The 20,852-nt window shown below is 47.8% G+C and overlaps 1 protein-coding gene across 3 annotated transcripts in view; it reads right to left on the reverse strand.

The window, feature by feature from the left end:
• The window catches only part of PTK2 (protein tyrosine kinase 2), a 337,628-nt gene extending 330,891 nt beyond the window's left edge, over positions 1–6,737 (reverse strand). Inside the window, exon 1 of one of the 3 annotated variants that reach the window (XM_037802722.1) lies at positions 6,590–6,734. The gene's annotated coding sequence lies outside the window, so the exon portion shown is untranslated. Of the gene's footprint in view, positions 1–6,589 lie in introns of all 3 variants that reach the window. The other 2 variants (XM_037802723.1, XM_037802727.1) reach the window with 2 other exon arrangements.
• Positions 6,738–20,852: the final 14,115 nt, after the last annotated feature.

Genomic DNA, 20,852 nt, shown 5'->3' on the forward strand with positions numbered 1-20,852 from the left:
TGTTTTGAGATTACATTACACTTAATTTCATCTGTTTATTCCTAATCTTTGTCACAACTTTCATACACTTAGATATCCCTTACAACATACCATCCCCCAACAAAGTAGCTTACTCTAGTCTGACTCCCTTCAGACATGCAATCTTCGAAGCTCTTTCCAGCGCTCTCATTTCTCTGTATTCTTCAATTATCAACAAGTTGACAACCCAACGAACCTCAGCAGTAGCACAGGTGGTTCTTCATTAAACAAATTATTTACTGACCACATACTAGAGTAGTAGGAGGAAGCTGTGGGGGACCCGAGAGCGCCTAAAGGACCATAGAGAATCATCCTAAGCTTCTTCCAAGACTCCATCTGCAAACAGATGCACCTAACTCTGCATAAAATTCAACAGATAGAAGGTACATCATCAATCCATCTTTATACAGTCTAACTTTTATGTAGTCTTTTTCTTAAGGGGAAAAAATCGGAAAAGACAAAAGGCTTAACAAAATTAAATTTAGATATGAATTCAATGCTAGGCATGAAATCAAGTCACATAACACTGCTTCATTAGTCACCCTAAGGCTTGGCAATCACCCCGACTCTATCACGTACTAGCCAACTTTTCAGCACCAAAACAAAACCACTTGGGAACTTATGCCTTAAGCACTAACATGTGTACACTTTCCTGTTATTTGCCAAAAGCCACAAGTCCAGGAGCCATACAAACTGCTATTTCAACGTAAAATTGTTCACTCAAAATCCAAACCAAGATTCAGAAGGCTTAAGCACTCTCAGCACAAAGCATTCAAAACCTGTGACCAAAAGTAGTTATGAGGACTTTAAGATTCTGAAAACCTTGAAAAACATTCAATTCCCGAAGTGTGGGCAATCTCATGAGCATATCTAAGGGGTCAAAAAAGACTATTCACCTATTCCTACCATTTAGGACTGATTTTTGCCTGTTCCAACTTGCACTGGCTTTAAAACCCTCTAAAGCAGTGGTTTGCAGACCTTAGCATGCATCCAAAGCGCCTGGACAGCACATGAAACCAGACTGCTGGACCCCACCTCCAGAGTTGGATTCAGTGGGGCTGGGTGGGACCTGAGGATCTGCATTTCTAACAACTTTCCAGGTGATGGTGAAGCCGCTGGTCCTGGGACCACACTGGAATCCCTGAAAACAATCTGGAGCTGACTGGTCCATGTGTGGGTTTGAGCAGAGGGCCTTGCCCTAACAGAACAAGACTAAGGAGAACTCACTGAGGAGTAGTAAATCTCAGGAAGAGATTTTGTACCTGAATGTTGACCCACCTCACCTGGCAGTAAAGTCAAGGGCCAGCTGGCAAACTGCAGTATTAGAAAGACAGAGGTTGTTTTAAATGTTTCCAGGGCATGATGTAAAACTTTTGTTAGCATCCAGTGAATTCAGGTGATTAGGAAAAGATACATTCAGAGCTTCCAGATCAGTGTTCAAGGGTCCTTTATAAATCCCACTCATTTTGTATCACCTCGAGCAATTTTCTAATTCTGCAATGGGACACTTTGTACCTACAAGATCAAATTCTAGAAAAAAAGAAAGTTCACAGTTTTCAAAGAAAATTTGAAAATTGTAAAGGGGCAAAGCAACATATTTTCTTCCTGGCCCAAGTCGGGCAATATTAGTTCTTTAAAATAAAGCAGACAAAAGGTGAAAGCACAGACAATTCGAGTTCTGCTTCATGGTTCCTTCATGCCAAGATTCCTTTACGCACTCACTCGATGACTCGATGTCACACACTGGGGATACAATCAGGAATAAAACAAGGTTCCTGCCCTCATGGAGCTGACATTCTCATGGGAAGACACACGACCCACTAAAACCCATGAAACACGTATCATCAAATGGTCTAAGTCCTTCTGTCAGTCCAGCAAAGACAAGTGCATGGTGGTCGGGTGGAGGCAGAAGCAGACCCAGCACCACCTACAGCTCACAAGGGAATGCAAACCCCCAGGCGGCAAGACCTGATACAGGCTTGGGGACAGCAGGGCACCCCTAGGCACACCAACCCACACACATGACTACCCCAGCTCTTCTGAGCCATGGTTTTGGTCCAACAGCCCCAAATAACAGAGTAAAGAATAAGTCAACTCTTAAAAAGCAGGACGGAAATTCCAAATTGATGAGCACATTCACTTCAGAAAAACTGATAAAGTAACAATCGGCAAGAGATTATAAATACTAGGATTTACTCCAAGGGATTCCTATCCACGTGAGGCGAAATGTGCTGCTTTCCTCCCCCCCCTAAACTTAGGTTACTCCTTGCTTCCCACTAAACTGTCTTCCCAACCATTAACAGCATGGACCAATGAAAAAGCTGCCTGAAAATGTCTAGATTACCAAAGCACTTCCTTAGACACATAAAAGGCATCAATCACTGTTCTGTGCATTGTACATTTTTATTTAACTAATTTTAAATTAAATAAAAATTAAAAATTAAACAATTTTGATATGTTCATTAAAAAGTTTTCCTGTACTGTGCTGGCCAAATCAGAATTTCACAAGCCGAAAGCATTGGATTCTAACACAAAATGTGATTAAACTGTCCCAGGCACACGATAATTTACACTTGCACACTATTTATTCCTACTTTAGGGGACTGGTTTAAGTTTTAAAAGGCCACTGCTTTCCTGGCTGCGGAGGCCGCATCCCTGTCTGAGCAAGGACTCTAAAGTCCCGCAGGCCTAGGGGCTGCCATCCACCACTTGTGAGCTGAGCAACGCAGGCAAGCTACTCAAACTCTCTCCACTCCCAGAGTTTCCTCTCTAAAATGAACATGGATATAGTACTCACAGTTTCTGTGAGTAATAAGGGAGAGTGTGAAAAGCACTCAGACTTACATTATTTATAGAAAGGAAATAACACCCATCAACAACTCGTGGCACACAGGTACCCCATGAATGTTAATTTCCTGCACCTATCATTGGATAATATTCAAATGTATAATTCTAGTCAGTTATTTCCTTTTTCTGCAAAACGAGTTTACAGTAAATGGCAATGTACTTCAGTAAGATTTAGATAGGATTTTTTAACTGAATACAAAGTTTGTAAGGAAACACCTTCATGTTCTTAAAAATAGGTAAACTTTGTGGTGATGCTACTTGTGCTTTTTTGAGGTTCCAACTAAACAATATGTTACCAGGAATAGTGTCACTCAAGCAAAAACATCTTTCTTCCTTTTGTCTATAAACCATTTCATTAGTGTTTATGCCAATCAGGCTATACTTAAAGGAGCATTTGCTACAAATTCCATTTAAACTTAAAACTGAATTGTATGTGCTTATTTGAATTTCATTTCTATCATAGGACAGTAAAAAAAAAAACACACCAATACAATTGTTACAGATAGAAACAGAAGAGGTTCCTCTGTTGCTTTACAATTAGAAACATTTAAGCAGTTGTGAATGATATTTCGCATCAATCCTAGAAATTAATACCAGAAACCTCCGCTCTTCCCTTTTGGTAGTTGTGAAATGAAAAACTTTGCCAAAATATTAGTAGAGAGAAAGAGCAACAAAGGGCTCGAATAATCCATTACTAAAAACAGCTTACAGAATAGAAGTCAAAAAATAACTTCCCTATGTAGCTCCACACCCAGTGAACTACAGGTGCACCCGCGGACAAATGAACTGAATGGTACATTCCTGTTAATTACAAACATAATTTGCCTGCAGCAATCTGTTCTTCACCATTTTCCAATCCATTCTAAAGAGGAAGCAATTTAACATATGAATGCTTATTTATATTCATAAACTTCTTGGAAATATATTACTTTTTACCCAAATAAGGTCACTTATTTTTCCCAAATAAAAATTTTTTATTTTATATAATTTATACAGGCATCAGTAAAAATCCTCAAACTGCCCCTCCCAGCAACTTATTGCTAATTATTTAAAGGTTTTTATTTTTAGTAAGGGTAAACAATAATGAAACTATATTATTAAACTACAGCTTTAAGGCAAAATAAAGTACTACAAAAACTAAACTTTTCTCAGGCTTTTTTACTAGCAGAACCAAAATTTCACTTCACATATGTAAAAATAACAGGACTTTTAATGTTACTGGAATTTGAAAAAACAATTATTCTAGGTGAAAACTGAAACTGATATGTTTAATTTCAAAGTGAAAAATTTAGATTGTAATAACTTGGAAAGCTCTCTTTTGTTATCTCTATGACAATTTCATTTTCCCAAAATTAAGACCTTAACATAAAATACAGAGAAAAAAAATTTCCTTACAATATTTAGAGCCATGAAGAGACAATCTCAGTTCCTCCTCTACTCATACATAGTAACTCAAATTAACATTCAAAGAGGAACTAGTAATTTACAAATTTTTCTTTTTCTTTGCCTACAATATAGAAAAAATCATAATTTCTTCTTCAGGACCTAACCAATAATTTTCAAAGGGGAGAGCTGGGTTTAATTTTCTTATTTCTGCAATTTCTCCAACTTCTAGCAAGAAAAGTTACCTGCACTAGCTGAAGAACATGGATTTTGAGGATTGGGTCATTAACTTTGATAATTTCCAAAAATGGGCACAGAGCGTCATAGAAAACTTTAATGATAAGAATTCTCCAAGAGGAAAAAAGGTTTTATTGATCCTCAACGCTGTCTCATTAACTTCCGCTTTTCCCACAAATACTCATCAGGGCCACCTTCACAGAACTTCATTCCTGATCTAACACTTTCTGTGACTGACAGCCTCAAAGGGGGCTTAACCCCACTTCCCCTTGGGTTTTCTCCATTTTCCTTTACCCCAATTTTCTTTACCATAAATACTAAGTTTTTGTTTTCACACCATTACTTATTGAAAGAGGCATCTAACTCCTTTTCAGTTTGTCTACACTCAAGTTTGATGTGACGTGGGCTCCTTTAAAAGGGAATGTGTGTTTTAAACAATCTTATCCTATGTTCACTGTTAAAGTGGATTATTTGATAAAGTTCTTTAGAGGAGAATCTTGTCATGTTTGATACTGATGTTTCTGTGCATTTAGTAGGCAGAAGTGTTCAAAATAGATGGGCAGTAGGTTCCGCTAGTTTTTTTCGCTCCAAGGCTAACCACAAATACGAAGCACTCACACTCATAAAGATACTGGAACACATACTTCCTTAACAATTTAGTGTGTTTAAATACTGCAGGGTTTTTAAAATGAACCCTACAGTACAACTAGAAGAAAATATCTATAATGTAGTTCAACAAAAATAAGTCGAAAGCTTTTTCTTTTTTTTTTAAACTACTTCATCCACCTACTTTTGTCCCACACTTCAGAGGTTTTCAAAGATGGGGACAACTTATCAGAGTGTTCAACCGTGTCATCTCCAAGCAGACTAATTTCATTACAAGTTTTCCAAACAAGAAATTATAAATATAGTAAGGATGAGGCTCTGGTATTTCATTTCAAATAGAAATGGCCTTTTTCCACTAGGAAAATGTTTACACTGTAAGTAAAAATCCCAGCGATGGTCGAGTCTTAAATACAAATCCCCAAACTCTTACGTAACCTTCAGCTGAACGTATTTCAACCAGTTCTCTTAATTACTACAATATTACTATTATCTTAGTCTCACTGCCAAAAACCCAGCTGCAGGCTAACTGTGTAAGAATGAGACACTGTTGAAATCGCTTTAAAAAAAAAAGAAAGAAAAAGAAAAACAACTTTGCCTTCAGTGCGTTTAGCTACAAAATCCTGTAGTTAAATAAAACCAAGTAACAACAAAAAGACCCCTCCTTCTGAGAAAGAATGGGGAGCACCAAAGAGAGAAAACTGCAAACACTTCTTCCACCTAGCAGGCTGCAGCGGAGCTGGGAGCTGGAGACGGAGAAGAGGAGGAAACTTGCGAAGCACAATGAATCAAACGATTTCTGGAGAGCCGTCGCGAAGAAAACCTCGGGCCGACGGAGAACTTGAGAGCGGCGCGGTGCGCTGCCAGTTCCCGTCCCGGGGCCCGCCACGCAGGACCCCCGGAGCCCACCCTGCCCTCCCCGCGGGGCCGGGGCTCGGCTCCCGGGGCCACGCGCCGCCTCCGGGAGGGAGGGTCGGGCTGACTGGAGCCTTTACTTCGTCTCCGGCCGAGCCCTCCCCGCGTCCCGGTGGATTTCCCTCTTCCTCCTCTTTCCTCTCCCCTTTTGTTTTTGAGGCGTTCTGTCCGCTCCCGCGGAGGCTGGCCCGTCCTCCCCGCGCCCCTCAGCCTCCCCGGCCTCTCCGCGCCGCCGCGGCCTCTCCGCGCCCCCCCCCACAGGCTCTCCCCGCATCTCCGGCCTCCCGGTTCCCTCACGCGCCCCCCGGCCGCCCCGCGCCCACCCCCGTTCTCCCCGCAGCCCCGGCCTCCCCGTGCCCCCACAGCCTCCGCGCGCGCCCCCCGACCTCCCGGAGCCGCCAGAGGGGCCGGTCTCCGCCGCACCCGCTGCCTGCCCCGGGCCGGCCCGACCCCACGCAGCCCCTCGGCCCGCGGAGCCGCGGCCCTGCCAACCACCGGCTCCGAGGCAGGGCCACCCGCCCCCGCCGCCCGGCCCCCCGGCCCCCCGGCCCCCGGCCCCCCGGCCGGCCCCGCGCCCGCCACTCACTCGGACCCGCAGCTCAGCGCGCGACGGCGAAAGGCGACGGCGGCGAGGCGGCCGCGGCCAGCTCCCTCCCACGCTCACGCCGCGGGCGCACGGCGGTCCCGGCCCGAAGGCGGCGGCGGCGGCGGGCTCGCGCCCCGGGGCCGTGGCTGCGTCGGCGCGGGCTCGCGCGCGGCGACCGGCGGAGGCGCGCACTCCCCGGCGTCACGCACGCCTGGCCCGGCCCCCGGCCGGAGCTTCCGACTCGCCGGCGGCGCCCTCCGGCAGGACCGGGCATGCGCGCCGCGTCCCGCGCATGCCCAGTACCGCCCCGACGCGCCCGAGATCGCGTCGGTGCCGCGGGCCGGACTTGGCGTACGGCCGGAGGCGGTGGGCGGGCGTGGTCGTCGGCGGGCGCAGCGCCGCGGGGTTGAGGCTGGGACTGGGACCGCAAGCGGCGGGCTTCGGGACGGCCCGGGCTTGCGGACGGACACTTTGGCCGCGCCGACTGTCAGGGTACCCTCTTGCTGCGCACTGGGCCGGCGGGGTCGGCCTGACTCGGGAAAGCCCTCCGCGCCCCCTACCCTGCCCCCCATCCCAAACGCGGCCTTCTCCGGAGGGTCTTCCACCGGCCTGCATGCCTGCCTTGCCTGTGTTCTCTCGAGTTCACACCGACCCTAAGGACTTAGGTGCTCTTAGTCCCTTTTTGCAGATAAGGAAACTGAGGCTCAGAGGACTTAACAATTGTGTGCCGAGGTCCGATCTTGGAAGAGGGACTTCACAAGTCGTCTGGAATTAGATTATCTAAACCAACAGCGCGGGGAGGGCACCGATCTGGGGCCTGGTTCTCTAGGCTTGACAAAGCATTACTGCGACAGAGAAAGGGAAGAAGCACCTCCTGGGACCTGGGATTTCCTAGGCAAAGGGTATCTGCGACGAGAGCCGGCGCTGGGGAGCGTGGAGGGAATGGCTAGTGGCTTTTGAGCAGGAAGTGATATCTGATTTGTGTTCTTAAAAAAAATTACTTCGCAGCCTTGCGGTAGGGGATGAAACTAGAAGCAGAGCAGCTCCCTCTTTGCTGGTGTCCTTTTGATCCTGGCCGCAAGCCGGCGTGGAGGCAGGACAGGCGTAGACTGCTTGTGAGACGTGAAGACTGAGCACAAAGCCAGTTAGTGTGACCCAGGGAGCCGAGCGCCTTCACTGTGTTCCCAGTATATACATAGCTCATCTCCGATTTGACAACACTTCTGCTTAGCAGGAGTGTCGCCATGTTTAAATGTTTTCTTTGTTGGTATTTAAAGAAATGCATTAGTTTTTTATGCACTAGATTAGAAAGATTGGAAGGAATTTTGTCTCTGGACTTCGCCTCAGGACCTTTGCACCTGCCATTTCCTCTGCCTGCGGCTCTCCTCCCTCTCCCTGGAGCTTCTTGCTCCCTTTCCTTCAGGGTTCTGCTTAGATGTCCCCTGACAGGTATCAACTGAGCACTCTGTGTATAATAGGAACCACCCTCTACCCACCGTCTTGCACACACTCTCCCCCTCCTTACCCTCTTGTTCTCCAAAGCGCCTGTTGTTCCACCACTGTTTCTTGATTGTTTGCCCTCTTCACTCAACTATTAGATTCATGAGTGCAGGCACTCTGTTTTGTTCACTGTTGTATCCCTGGCACGTAATAAACACTTGTGGAGTGAGTGAATGAAGCTTTGGGTGATGTGAAGAGAGAGACTGTTAGTAAAAGAATAAGAAAGGAACGGGAGATGGGGGGGCGATAAAGGGACAAAAGCAATTACATGAAGGGTATCTTTGGGGGAGGGGGTCCCACAGTGTGGTGAACTAAAAATGGCCACCAGTTCTTTGATGCTCCTACCAAGAGATGGAAACCATTCACCCCTCAAATTTGGCAGATCTTATAACTTGCTTTGATGAAGAAAACGAGTCACAAATGAGGTACAAATTCTGAACTGAGGCCTCAAGAGGCCATGAAGCTTTCATTTTTACCCTCTCAAAATGTTGCCACCATGTAAACAAGCCCAAGCTAGCCCACTGAGGAGGCCACGTGGAAGGGGACTGAGGCATCCTGACCGACAAGCTGCCAATCACCAGGCCCAGCAGTGACGCTGCTCCAAATTACCCAACACCCAGTCAAGCACTCAGCGAACCACAGCCACATGAGACCTGGTGACCACAGGCCAAATTTCCAAACCACGGAATTGTGAGCAAATAAATCAGTTGTGGTTTTAAGCCTCTAGGTTTGTAAGATTGGTTGTTACACAGCAATGGGTAACTGATACATTCAGTTTCCTCAACACTACAATGATATATTTAAATTAGATGTTCTTGAAGGGGGGTTTTAATTATTCTTATGCTTAATAAAAGAAGGAACTAGAGAAAGCGTCTCAAGAAAAGTGATGCAAATTAAGTGGGCAAACAGATCCAAACAAGAGATGAGAGAGGCCAGCATAGGAAACGGCAGTAGGTGGTGTTTAGCAGACTCTCCTTATCTCCTGGACATGGCTTTGCGGTGCCTGAGAGCTCAAGCTAAGGAGTCAGGTGGATGATGGCGCAGATGCAGGCTGAAGTTCAGCCATTCATCAAGCTGTCTGACCTCCCTGAGCCTCAGTTCCTACCTATAAACTGGGGCTTATAAAGGATCTACATAAAATTTGGTGGTTATAGGGAGTGAATGAATCACTGTTGTACAGCACCTAGCAGAGGGCTGGCACATAATATGCCCTGGGCATCACGGTGACGATGGAGGGATATTCAAGGGGCCACCCAGAGCATGGTGGTAGCAGAGAATTCCTTGTACTTGGGGCCTGTGAATCAGGCCTGTCTACACTGGCTCAAAGTCTCATAATAACCCAGAAGCACAGAAACTATTGTTATCACCCCCATTTTATAGATACGAAAACTGCAACTCAGGAAAAAAGAAGCAACGAGACGGACAGCAGAGCTGGAATTCAAGGCCACATCTGTCTGACCGCAAGGCCTGTACTCGTTCCTCTCCCAGGTGCAGCCTCTGCTGCACTCAAACCCCATGCAAAACAACAAAGCAGGGAACACCATTTGGCTTCTCCCCTTCCTGCACTGAGCCAGATGGGCGGTGGGCTGACCTTGTGTGGGAAGCTTTCAGGAAGGGCTTCCTGTGTGGTGGCAGAGCAGCTGCACCGAGACCTGGGAGCAGGTCCCCCTTTGAAATCCCCTGCCTCCTGGCCCTGTTCTGGTGCAGGCTCGCTCCCAAGAGAGAATCGCTCATAGTGGGCGAAGCAGAAACACATGTTAAGGCTGGGGGTGGGCGTGCAACAATGGGGACACAGAAGCCGATGTCACGAGGAGATGCTGAGGCCTGGGTCACGTCACAGCACTGAGCCGCCTGCAGATCCATCCAGAGAAGCTCGAATGAGAGAATGTGGGACCCAGGAAAGAGATAGCTGGGACACTTAGATCCAGTAAGATGTGCTCCTGGGAACCACGGGTCTGTCACATCACCCAGGGATGCTGGCCCTCACCAAGACAGGCCAGGAAGGGGCAGCAGGGAGTGGTGGAAGGGACCTGGGTTCAAAACCAGTTCCTCCACTTGATGACCCAGTTGCCCTAAGCAGGCTGCTCAACCTCTCTGACCCTCAATTTCATCATCTGTGAAATGGAGAGGTTCATTGGGAGGATGGAGGTGTGGTCCGTGAGAACCAGCAGCCAAGCATAGCCCCCAGGGAGGGTCACCTCTGTACTCTCTGCAGGGTTGAGGGACATGGGGAGAGTGGGAGGGGGAGATGGCCACGCACAATGCATGGGGGCAGAGGCTGCCCCTCAGGAAGATGCCCAAGGGGGGAGTGGGGCAAAAGGAGAGACAGTAAGAGGGACCGGAAGACAGATTCCCTCCTTAAAACTGCGTAAAGATGAGACGGCTCTGCCCTCCCAAGCCATAGCCACAACCATCCTGTGCCCCCAGGAGAGAAAAAGGCCCGCCCACGGTCACTGTTTCCTGGAACATTCTGGGCCCTCAGGATAACTGAACTGTGTATCAGGTTTTACTACAAGTTTTAAACTTCACTCTCCATGGGAATTGAACTTAGGGATGTGGCTATTAACTGCTGTAGGGTGGGGAGGGAGGGCTGTGCCCGCCTGCAGGACCAGCGGTGCGTGCAGTGGGCGCCCCTGCCCGTGGGGCCTGGCTGCCCAGATCTCACCCCACCCCTTCCAGGTCTTCCACATTCCGGCTCCTCCCTGTTCCGGTTCCCTGCCCCCACCCCCACCCTCCAGGGCTCCTGTGGGAAAGGCCCCAGAGTGAATGTGGGCAGGCCCTGGAGCAGCAGACAAAGGACCTCACCTTGTGCGGTCTGTCTCTAGAAGACAGCTGCCAGACCCAGACCCCAGGCCCATTACCCAATCTGTACCCCACCCCCAACTCTTCCCCCTCCACAGTGCTCAGCAGCCCAGGCCAGGGACAAGGCTCCCCCCCACCCCCCGCCACCTTGTGCTGAGACACCCCTTTTTTCTGGAACTGGCAGCTAAGGCTCAAGCCAGAGTTCATCCGGAGCTATAGTGGACTATGCACCTGCCCTTAGAGAAGAAAAGGTCCACATTTTCTGGGGAATTCTGCCCCAAACTACTTATCATCTCCTTTAATTTTCACACCAGCCTTGGGTAAGTATTAGTAAGCATGTTTTACAGATGGGTAAACTGAGGCCAGAAGGTGCTGTCCTTCCAGCAAGTAAGAGGCAGAGCTAGGATTCAAACCCAGATTGTCTGACTCTGAAGTCCGTGTCCTCGGCTATTGAGCTCCCCTGCCTCCGGCTGCCGACCAGAATCCCTGGATGTCCAGGAGCTGAGCTGAGAGAGAGCTCCACCAGCTCCACCAGCTGCGGATGGTCAGCCCACCTTCATCTAGTAAAGACGGAGCAGTTACAGGGATTCTGACGGCCTGCTCCAGCTGCAGAAATGATGGCGCTCGTTTGCTTAATCATCTGCATTGTACTCACCGGTCTTAAATCCTCATTAAAGGTTTGTCCCGTTTGTGAATTTTGTGGAGGTCATGTTCATCAGAGACTGCCTGTGTTCATCGTTTCCAGTTTTTAAGATGTAAGCAAACTGCCACTTTGAAGATTTCTGATTCCTTTCTTTCTCCCAGCTTTGTTTTTTCTTTTCTGAGCTCCGTTTTCTCATTTCCGATCATGATTTTGCCTTCTCCTGTTTCTCCATGATCTAGCACAGTGCTTTTTGGACTATCTGTAGTGAGTGAAGAACCAGTTCCTTTTTCTCATAAACTGCAAGAAAAATGAATTATTAGAAATAAAGTTTTTAAAAAGCAGAGACATGCCAAATACAAGCCCCAATTTTTAATTATTAGATTCAAGAGAAATAAAACAGCTCTATCAAATTGCTTTGAAAGTTTCCAAAGACTGAATTTCTGTGCTTACCTCATCACAAACTTCTAACAGTGTGCAGACCAGCTGTGACTCTGTGTACTACCCTAAAAGATTATGAAATAAAGCATGAAGGTATTCAAAGTGTACAAATTTGAATATGCATCCACCAAAAAAGTATATGTTAAAGGAAATGGAAGCAATAAAAATTAATAATACTTTCACATATGTATACAAAGCAATTGTTTTGCTTCTAAAATATTCCAAATGTTCTATTGAATGAAAAATTAAATACAAACTATAATCAATGAATATCAAAATTTTATATCAACATTAAATAAAGCTGAAAATTGTTAAATTAAGGGTTTGGAATTATAATGAAATCTTATTTAAATTTTTATAAGAGCCAAAATTATTTGCATTGTGGTTTCAACAGTTTCCCATTCGCCAATATAAAGAATTGGTATCACTTTTTACGTGTGTTACTTCCAGAGCTACCTGTATACAAATTTGAAGTAATAGGAATTGTTTAATATTGCAAAACATTCCTCAATTGCCATTGCAAGTGTTGTGAATACCATGCTAACTGGTGAGTACCTCCAGAATCAAAAACTGGAGCCCTAATTCTGGGGGGTGCCTAACTCCCAGCACTCCAGGGAAATGATAATTTGCTGTGCAGGAATCAGTTGCATTCAGGCTGTCTAAGGGGAAGGATGTGAGGAGTTTAAGTCTGTATTTTTCTCTTCTGGAGCCACCAGACCGCTCCCTACGCCCGGAGCAGCGCCCCTGACGTCCCACAGACCTTCCCAGCGTTTGGAGAGCACACTTCACTTGAGGGGTGCAGGGCGGGAGATGCTGTTACGGACTGAATTGAGTGTCCCAAAAAGATAGGCTCAAGTCCTAACCCCCATTTGGAAACAGGACCTTGGAAGAGGTTATTTGTTGAGATGGAGCCAAACTGGATTAAGGTGGGTCCTAATCAAGTATGACGGCTGTCCTCATAAGAAGAGGAATCTCAGACACAAGGAGAGGGACCGAGAGGGGACACCATGGCAACTGAGGCAGAGAACGCCAAGGATGACGGCTGCCAGCCACTGCCAGGAGGGGGGCGTGGGGGCAGGTGTGAGAGGCAGCTCGGCCCTCCGACGCCTCCATTTCAGACATCTGTCCTCGAGAATTGGGGGGAACAAATCTCAGGTGTTTTAAGCCACCCAGCCTGGGGTGCTCTCCTCCGGCAGCCACCGGAAACCAAGACAGCTGCACGAAGGTTTCCCTGGGCCTGGTTGGTTCGACACGGCCCCCAGCGTTGTTTGGGTTCCTATCCACAGGGCTCTCTAGAGTGCAGGACCCAGGACAGTGACACTTCTCTTCCGGGTCTTAGGATCACACTGGCCTTGTGCAAATTACTTTACCTTCATGAGACTCAGTTTCCCCAACTATCATGTGGCATCACTAATAAAAATATTGAGTATCTGCGGGACACTGATTACGTGCTTCAACTTGGCGGGCCTGGGCTGGGGGACCTGATCAGCCCCTGGGGAGGGTGGTGGGCACGGGCGACAGCGCCCTCCGCAGCCCCCCGGGCCTGGGAAAGTGAGGCCGGAGGCAGGCCCCATTTCCTCACCCAAAATACCACTGTTAGGGGAGGCTTGCCGGAGGGAACCTCCTTTTCCCCACCCCCTTATCTTGCCCGGACACTCCCCGTTGCCAGTGCAACTCCCATTACCACCAGTGCGCATACATTGTTGCCAGACACCGTTACCGGAGCAACTCTCGCCCCTTTTCAATCAACCTCCGCGCCCTCTCAGAACCAATCCGGGCCTTTAACCTCTACAGCTACCCCGCCCTCTAAACGCCCGATATAAGCTTGTACTCTCCCCTAATAAACTCTCTTGGCTTCTTCACCCTAAAAGAACCGTGTCCCGCCTGTTCCTTTCTCGCCGCCCTCCATACTTTGCACGCCTACGCCGGGGACCGGGCCCAGTCCCCCGCCTCGCCCTCGCCTCCGGGAAAGAGCCCCCGCCGCCGGTACCCTCCAAGCAATCCTGAGAGCCTAGGATTTGGCAACCGGCCGCCACGTCCCCCCCCCTAGACGAATCAACTGCGACCGCAAGTATCCTTCAGGGTTGTTGTGAGAAGCCCTTTGCAAAAGCACACTTCCTGGCCTGTAGTGCTTTCCAGACAGACGGTGGCTATTGCTTGGTTGTTGTTAGGAACGAGGGGAAAATTAATAACCAAGGAACTGGTGTGAATAGAGAGAGGCAGACCTGCCTGGCTCAGTTCGGGAGGGCACAGCGAGGCAGCTGCGTACCCGTGCCCTCCATGACGCCGTGGAGCAAGCCAAGGCACCATGAGCCGTTAGACTGTCAGCAAGAGTGAAGGATCCAATGCGACATCTGGCAAACTGCAGTCCATGTGGCGTGGTGTGAGCGCAAGAACCTGTGTTCAAATTCTGGCTTGGCTGCCTTCCTTTCAGCCCTGGGAAAAGTGGTTAGTTAATCTCTCTGAGCCTCAGTTCTCTCACCCATCAAACTAGAAAAACAATGTTTCTGTCAGTCAGTACTCCTTTACTTGCAAGTAACAGCACTCCAGCCAAAATAATTGAAGCAAAAAAGAGGTATATCTGATACGTGGAATATAAAAAGAACTCCGGCAACACAACAACGAAGGACAAATAGCCCAATTTAAAAATGGCAAAGGATCTGAATAGACATTTCTCCAAAAAAGATACACAAAGGCAAATGAGCACATGAAAAGATGCTCAACATCATTAGTCATCAGGAAAGTGCAAACCAAAACCACAATGAGATACCACATCACACCCAGTAGCATGGCTGTAATCCAAAAGATAATGGCAGGTGCTGGCAAGGATGTGGAAAAGTGGAATCCTCATACATGGCTGGTGGGCACACAAAATGGTGCAACCACTTAGGAAGACACTCAGGCAGTTCCTCAAAAGGTTAAACATAGAGTTCCCATGTGACCCAACAATTCCCCTGCTTGGTATATACCCAAGGGAAATGAAAACACGTCCACCTAAAAACATGTACATGAATGTTTATAGCAGCGTTATTCCTGTCCATCAATGGGTGAATGGATAAATAAAACGTGACGCATCCCTACAATGGAATACTATTCAGCCATAAAAAAGAACAAAGTACTGAAACATGCTAACAAGTACGAACCTTGAAAACATCATGCTAAGTGAAAGAAGCCAGATGTACAAGGCCACATATTATAGGATCCCATTTAAATGAAATGTCCAGAATAGGCAAATCCATAGGGACAGAAAGTAAGTGACTTGTTGCCAGGGTCTAGGGGGACAGGGGAATGAGCAGTGACTGCTCATGGGTAAGGGTTTTCTTCTTGGGGTGATGAAAATGTGCTAAAATCAGATGGTGGTGCTGGTTGCATAGCTCGGTAAATATACTAAAAACTACTGAGTTGTACAATTAAAAAAAAATAAAAAGAGTAAACTTCAGATTTGGCCAGACCTGAGTGAATCTCTTGAGGACTCTCTCCATCCCAGCCCTACTTTCCAGCCTCACACAGTCCCCTTTTGATGGCAAAATGGCGCCTACTAATTATAGTTGCCATTCTGTTATCTCAATAAGCCCTGCAGAAAAGCCTCCCTCTTTTCCAGCAGTTTCAATCAAAGTCCCAATGGCTCTGATTGAGTCTAGCACCAGGCCTGGCCCTGGAACTGGGGGTAGAGTCGGCCTCACCAAAACCACCCAGACATAAAGTGGCAAAGGGGGTTGCGACTAGCAGAGAGAGAAGTCATGCTGGACGGCCAAAGCAACAGATGCCCATCCTCTGCCCCTATTCAGCCAACAGGACCCCATTTTCCCTCAGAAACACGCCTGCCCACGTTTCACGTGGTCTAGACAGGATCATGATGCATGGGCCTGATTCAGGGTTTGAGCAACCGTGGGCCGCTCCCTCCTTGCACTATGAATGGTCCCTCTCTCCCCCAGAAATGGGACTCTGGAGTCTCACAGAAACAGAAAGCAGTCGGAGCTGAGGCACTTCAACGGGAGAATGAACGAAAGCCTGGCCCTGAGGTCCTGGTGTGGACTACCCAGAGCTGGGTTGTGCTGGAGCCCCCCTTTCTAGTTTCCCTTAAGTTAGCCAGAGTCAGTGTCTGTTGCTAACTGATAGGGACACCCACCCATGTGGGTAGGGTCCTTGGCGACATATATACAATTATTGGCAAATGATAAGCCCTAGGTTAATAGTAGGCATTAATTGTTGCTGTTCCCCCCCTGAAAATGCCTTGGGGACATTTTTAGTGTCTAAAACACCTTCAAGTCTGACATCAAGCATTCAAAATCAGGCCTGTGTTTGGGCCGGTTGAAGTGCAGTGCTGCCTTGTGGCAGGAAATTAGACTAAATGAGATGAAGAAAGCTCTTCTATGCATGAGAAGAGCCAGGCAGCAGCAGGCCCACAGGAAGAGATGGATCGATCTAGTTATAAAGCTTGAAATCACCCCCCACGTCTGTAATTCCTTTCTCTCATTCAAACCATGTGCATGGAAACCCTAAGATGCGCTACACAGCACGCCAAGCCCCAGGGTGCTCACGGTCTGGCGGGGTGCAGACAGGTAAACAGGTGATTATGACCCAGATTGCCCCCAGCTGTGTCACGGCAAAGATGCTGTTCAGGTTGAGTCTGAAAGGCAGGCAAGGTCGGGGAAGGACATCCCTGGCAGGAGGCCCGGCAGGGGCAGCGGCCTGCCAGTGTGAGAGGACACGTCCTCTGGGGAGGACTGCCAGCTCAGCGACAGGTCTGAATGTGGGGAGAACAAATGGGAATGGGGATTGGTCAGGACTCAGCTACTCGGCTACTTGAAACAGAAGCTAACCCTGCAGGTGTTAAGCCAGGAGGAGTTTTACTGGAAGGTGTATCCTAAGGACTAGCTGCAGTCCTGATTAGCAGGGGCCCTGCTGCAACAGGTGTTTGTTCTGGCACCTAAAAGACCAGAAGCAGGAAGAAGAGATTGATCTGGAGGCTCCAAAAATCCATCAGAGCCCCAGGATATTCCCAGGCTTCTGCCCCACCTTCCAAAATTTCCATTCTCAAGGTCATGTCTCATGGTCTAGGATGGCAGCTAGAGCACCAGCCAGTGCACTCACATTCTAAGCAGCAGGCAGTTACAAGGAAGAGGGAGCAAAAGGCATTGTTTCCTTAAAGTCCCACCCCACACTTCTGCATACATCCCTTTTGCAGGGACCTACTCCTATGACCACATTAGCTTCAAGGGAGGCTGGGAAGCGAAATCCTTTTAGCCAGCAAATTGTAAGTCTGAAAAAAACGGGAGCATGAAGTTGGGGAGCCACAGGGGACCCAGTGAGCCAACAGGAGGCTGGAGAAGCAGGACGGATTATTGGGCAGGGGCCAGCAGGGGCCTTCCGGTGGCCAGGCAAGGGAAACGGTCAGGCCAGCCAGGAGCCACTGGCCTTATCTTCTTGTCACCTGCTCAATAGTCCCAGACACGAGCAGTCGACGGGCCCAGGTCCCATGACGGTGCCCGGCTGCCATGAAGGGGGAGAATCCCCTGTTCAGTCTCTGTGGTGGGAGGCAGAGCCCTGTGCACTCCCCAGGAGGGTCTGGGGTTGGGAAGCCACAAAAGACAAGTGACCGTCATGAACGGATGCTTTGAGTCTTGCAGAAATTCTCCGTCTCTGAAGAGTTCAGTGCCTTCCGGGTCCAGCGTGTGCTCCGTCTTCCACCTGCTCTCCTTGCATTCTCCCTGCATCTCTTTCCTGCTCTGCTCCTTCCTTCTCACCTCTCTAGACTTTTCCATAATTTCAGTCCCACTGAGCTGGGAATAGTCGGTGGCCAGAAGTCAGTGAGACGGTGTTGGAAATGGACAAAAGAGATGAGCATATATTGAGCTCTTACTGTGTGCTAGATTCCAAAAGAGGAGCTCACATTCAGTGTCGTGCGGAGCCGGCTGTGCTGGCTCACAAGAGCTCATGGTTCAATGTTTAGGTCCGTGAGCTGCTTGTTAGATACAGCCATTATTAAAAATCAAATTATATAAACTTACAATTAAATATAGTAAAAACAAAGGTAATAAATATTCAAAATCATCACTTCCTCATTATTTTACTACATGTTACTATTATCTTTGCTCCTGCCTACTGTCTGTGGTGGAAATACTATATAATGGTGAGCTTCTGCACATTTCTTCCCAACCCCACATTCGGCACGTCACATTGGCTGCTTGAAATGGGCCATGCCGGGAGTATTTACACCCTGGAAATTGGCAAAAAAATACAAATTAGGGTTCCCTCCCCAACATCAGTTGTCAACAACTACCACATCTGTCTGCATGTTCTCTTATTTGAGGAGATGACATAGATTCAGGAAACAGTCCAGCAAAATAAGATTCATGCTAAGCACCTGTTTGTTCCTTATCGCCATTTGGCATCCTTGCTATGAACCTAAATGATCATGGCTACAGCCATCATTTTTGAGCTCCCTTAGATACCAGGAGATCAGTTCTTATTCTTTCATCACTGTTTTCACATTAAATATATAGATCAGGAAACCAAGGCACAGAGAGTTTCAGACTGCCCAATGTCAAGCCTTTTGCTGCCTGCCTAAGGGCTCTTGTCTGGCTTGGTGTGTACCCACCTCTTTCTAAACTGAGACAACCCAGAAGCCAGTAATTATTTCATCTGACATCTTGCTACTTTAAATTATGGTTGATCTACCTATCTACCTCTTCTGCTTTTTCTAAAATGTCATTTCTTCTTTGAGCTGAGCTATTTTCCTTTTCATCGTCTCCAGCTTTATGCTATTATATTTAACTCTGATGATGATAAAGCCCCTTTCTTTAAAGTTATCTAGCCAAAGCAAGAGGTAGTTTATAACCTTCAACAGATAATTAATGCATGTGACAACCAGCAGGCATTGCACATACTTCAGCAACAGGGTTTGGGAAGCGATCACAAGCAGCAGATCTACAAATAAATTACAGGCGAAAGGCCTGCACTGACTCCCCTGAAAACAGTTACCCTCTGCAGATGGCATCTAGTCACATCTGTGTCAACAGTGTTGGAAACCAGTATGATCACCCTAGGGGGGAAACTGAGGCCCGGCAAGGTAAGTGACTCACTTGTAGCCTTCAGCAAGTTAGCCTCAGTGGCATGGGTGAAACACAGGAGCTCCCTGGCAGACCCCAGCTAAGAATGGAGCTTACCTCATGCTGGTTCCAGGGTCCATGCTGCTTCCCACAGACACAACTGGAGTAATGAGGAAATGCTCCTTAGCCCGGGTCCCTCTGTCCTGTCTTCAGGGTCCCCTGGTCAGCATGGAGCTGACTCAACATTACAATTCAGCAGCCTACATGATTGCCACCGCAAATGTCTTCCCCTGGCACCCAAGGCCCCTCTTACTCCGGCCTCTGCCCGCCTCTCCAGCCTCTTCTTCCCAAGGCTACCCACCAGCTCTCAGTCCCTCTGCTTCTGCCTGAGCTGTGCCTGCCACAGGGAAGGCCCTGGTCCCGTTTCTTGGCCTGGCCAGAGCTCCTCTCCCATCCTTCTCCGCTCAGACCCGAGGGTCCTGCCTGAGGGTTCCCAGGGTATCAGTCAAGTTTCTCCAGAGACGTGTGTGTGTCTGTGCGTAAGGAGATTTCTTTGAAGGAATTGACTCTCGTGATTATAGGGGCAAGCAAGTCCTAAATTGATAGGAAAGGCCGGCAGCCTGCAAACGCAAGCAGGGTTTTTATGCTGCAGTATCGAGGCAGAATTTCTTCTCCAGGAAACATCAGTTTTTGCTCTTAAGGCCTTCACCTGATTGAATGAGGCTCACCGCATTTTTGAGGGTACTCCCCTTTACTTAAAGGTAACCCCATCCACTGAATACCTCCAATGCAACACCTAGGTTAACGTTTCACTAAATCACTGGGTACTGCAGCCTAGCCAAGTTGACGCCTAAGAAAAACTATCAAACCCCGTCATGATTCTCTGCCACATCGACTCCTGTCTGTGCTCCCAAAGAACCCCGGCCCTAGCTCTATCCTTCTGTGTTTTCATCATTCCCCTGCCCCCTCCTCACCCTGTCTCCAGCTTGGATGTTCCTTGAAGACAAGGACCGTTGTTCTCTTGGTATTACTCGCATCGAGCACCACACGCCTGGCTCCTCTGAAAACGTAACCCTCTGCAGGTGGTCTCTAAGGTTCTTACAGCATCTGTGCCAACAGCACTGGTAGCCAGCATGGCCACCCTAAGGGGGAAACTGAGGCAGAGCACAGCAAGGGGCTCACTTGTGGCATTCAGCAAATTAGCTCTGCGGGCACATGGGAAAACTGGGGTTATGTGGTGGACCCAACCAAGAACGGGGACTCCCCAGTGCTGAACGCCAATAATTGATTGACGTCTCCCCTAACCACACACTTTCACCCGCACTTGTACTCACACCATTGTACATACAGTGTTACTTTTGACCCTTTGGCTGTTTTCTATTTCTTGACTTGCCCAAACTGTAAACTCTTTAGGATAAGAAACAAAGTGACTTGCACTCCCCAAAAGAAAGTTTTTCTGTCTTTAACTTGAGAGCATCCTAACCCCTGCCTCATGGGGTGTTTGTTTTTTAATAGTTTTATTATGATATACTTATATACCCTACAATCATCTACAGTGTACAATCAATTGTTCACGGTACCATCATATGGTTGTGCATTCATCACCACAACCAGTTTTTGAACATTTTTCTTACTCCAAAAAAATAAATAAATAAAAGTAAGAAAGAACACCTAAAACATTCCATTCCCCATCCGACCCTATTTTTCATCTAATTTTTGTCCCCATTTTTCTACTCATGTGTCCATACAGTGGATAAAGGGAGTGTGAGCCACAAGGTTTTCATAATCACACCGTCACATCGTGTAAGCTACATAGTTATGTGATCAT

Source organism: Choloepus didactylus, chromosome 14, assembly GCF_015220235.1.
Source record: "Choloepus didactylus isolate mChoDid1 chromosome 14, mChoDid1.pri, whole genome shotgun sequence".
In the NCBI taxonomy this organism is placed as follows: Eukaryota; Metazoa; Chordata; class Mammalia; order Pilosa; family Megalonychidae; genus Choloepus; species Choloepus didactylus.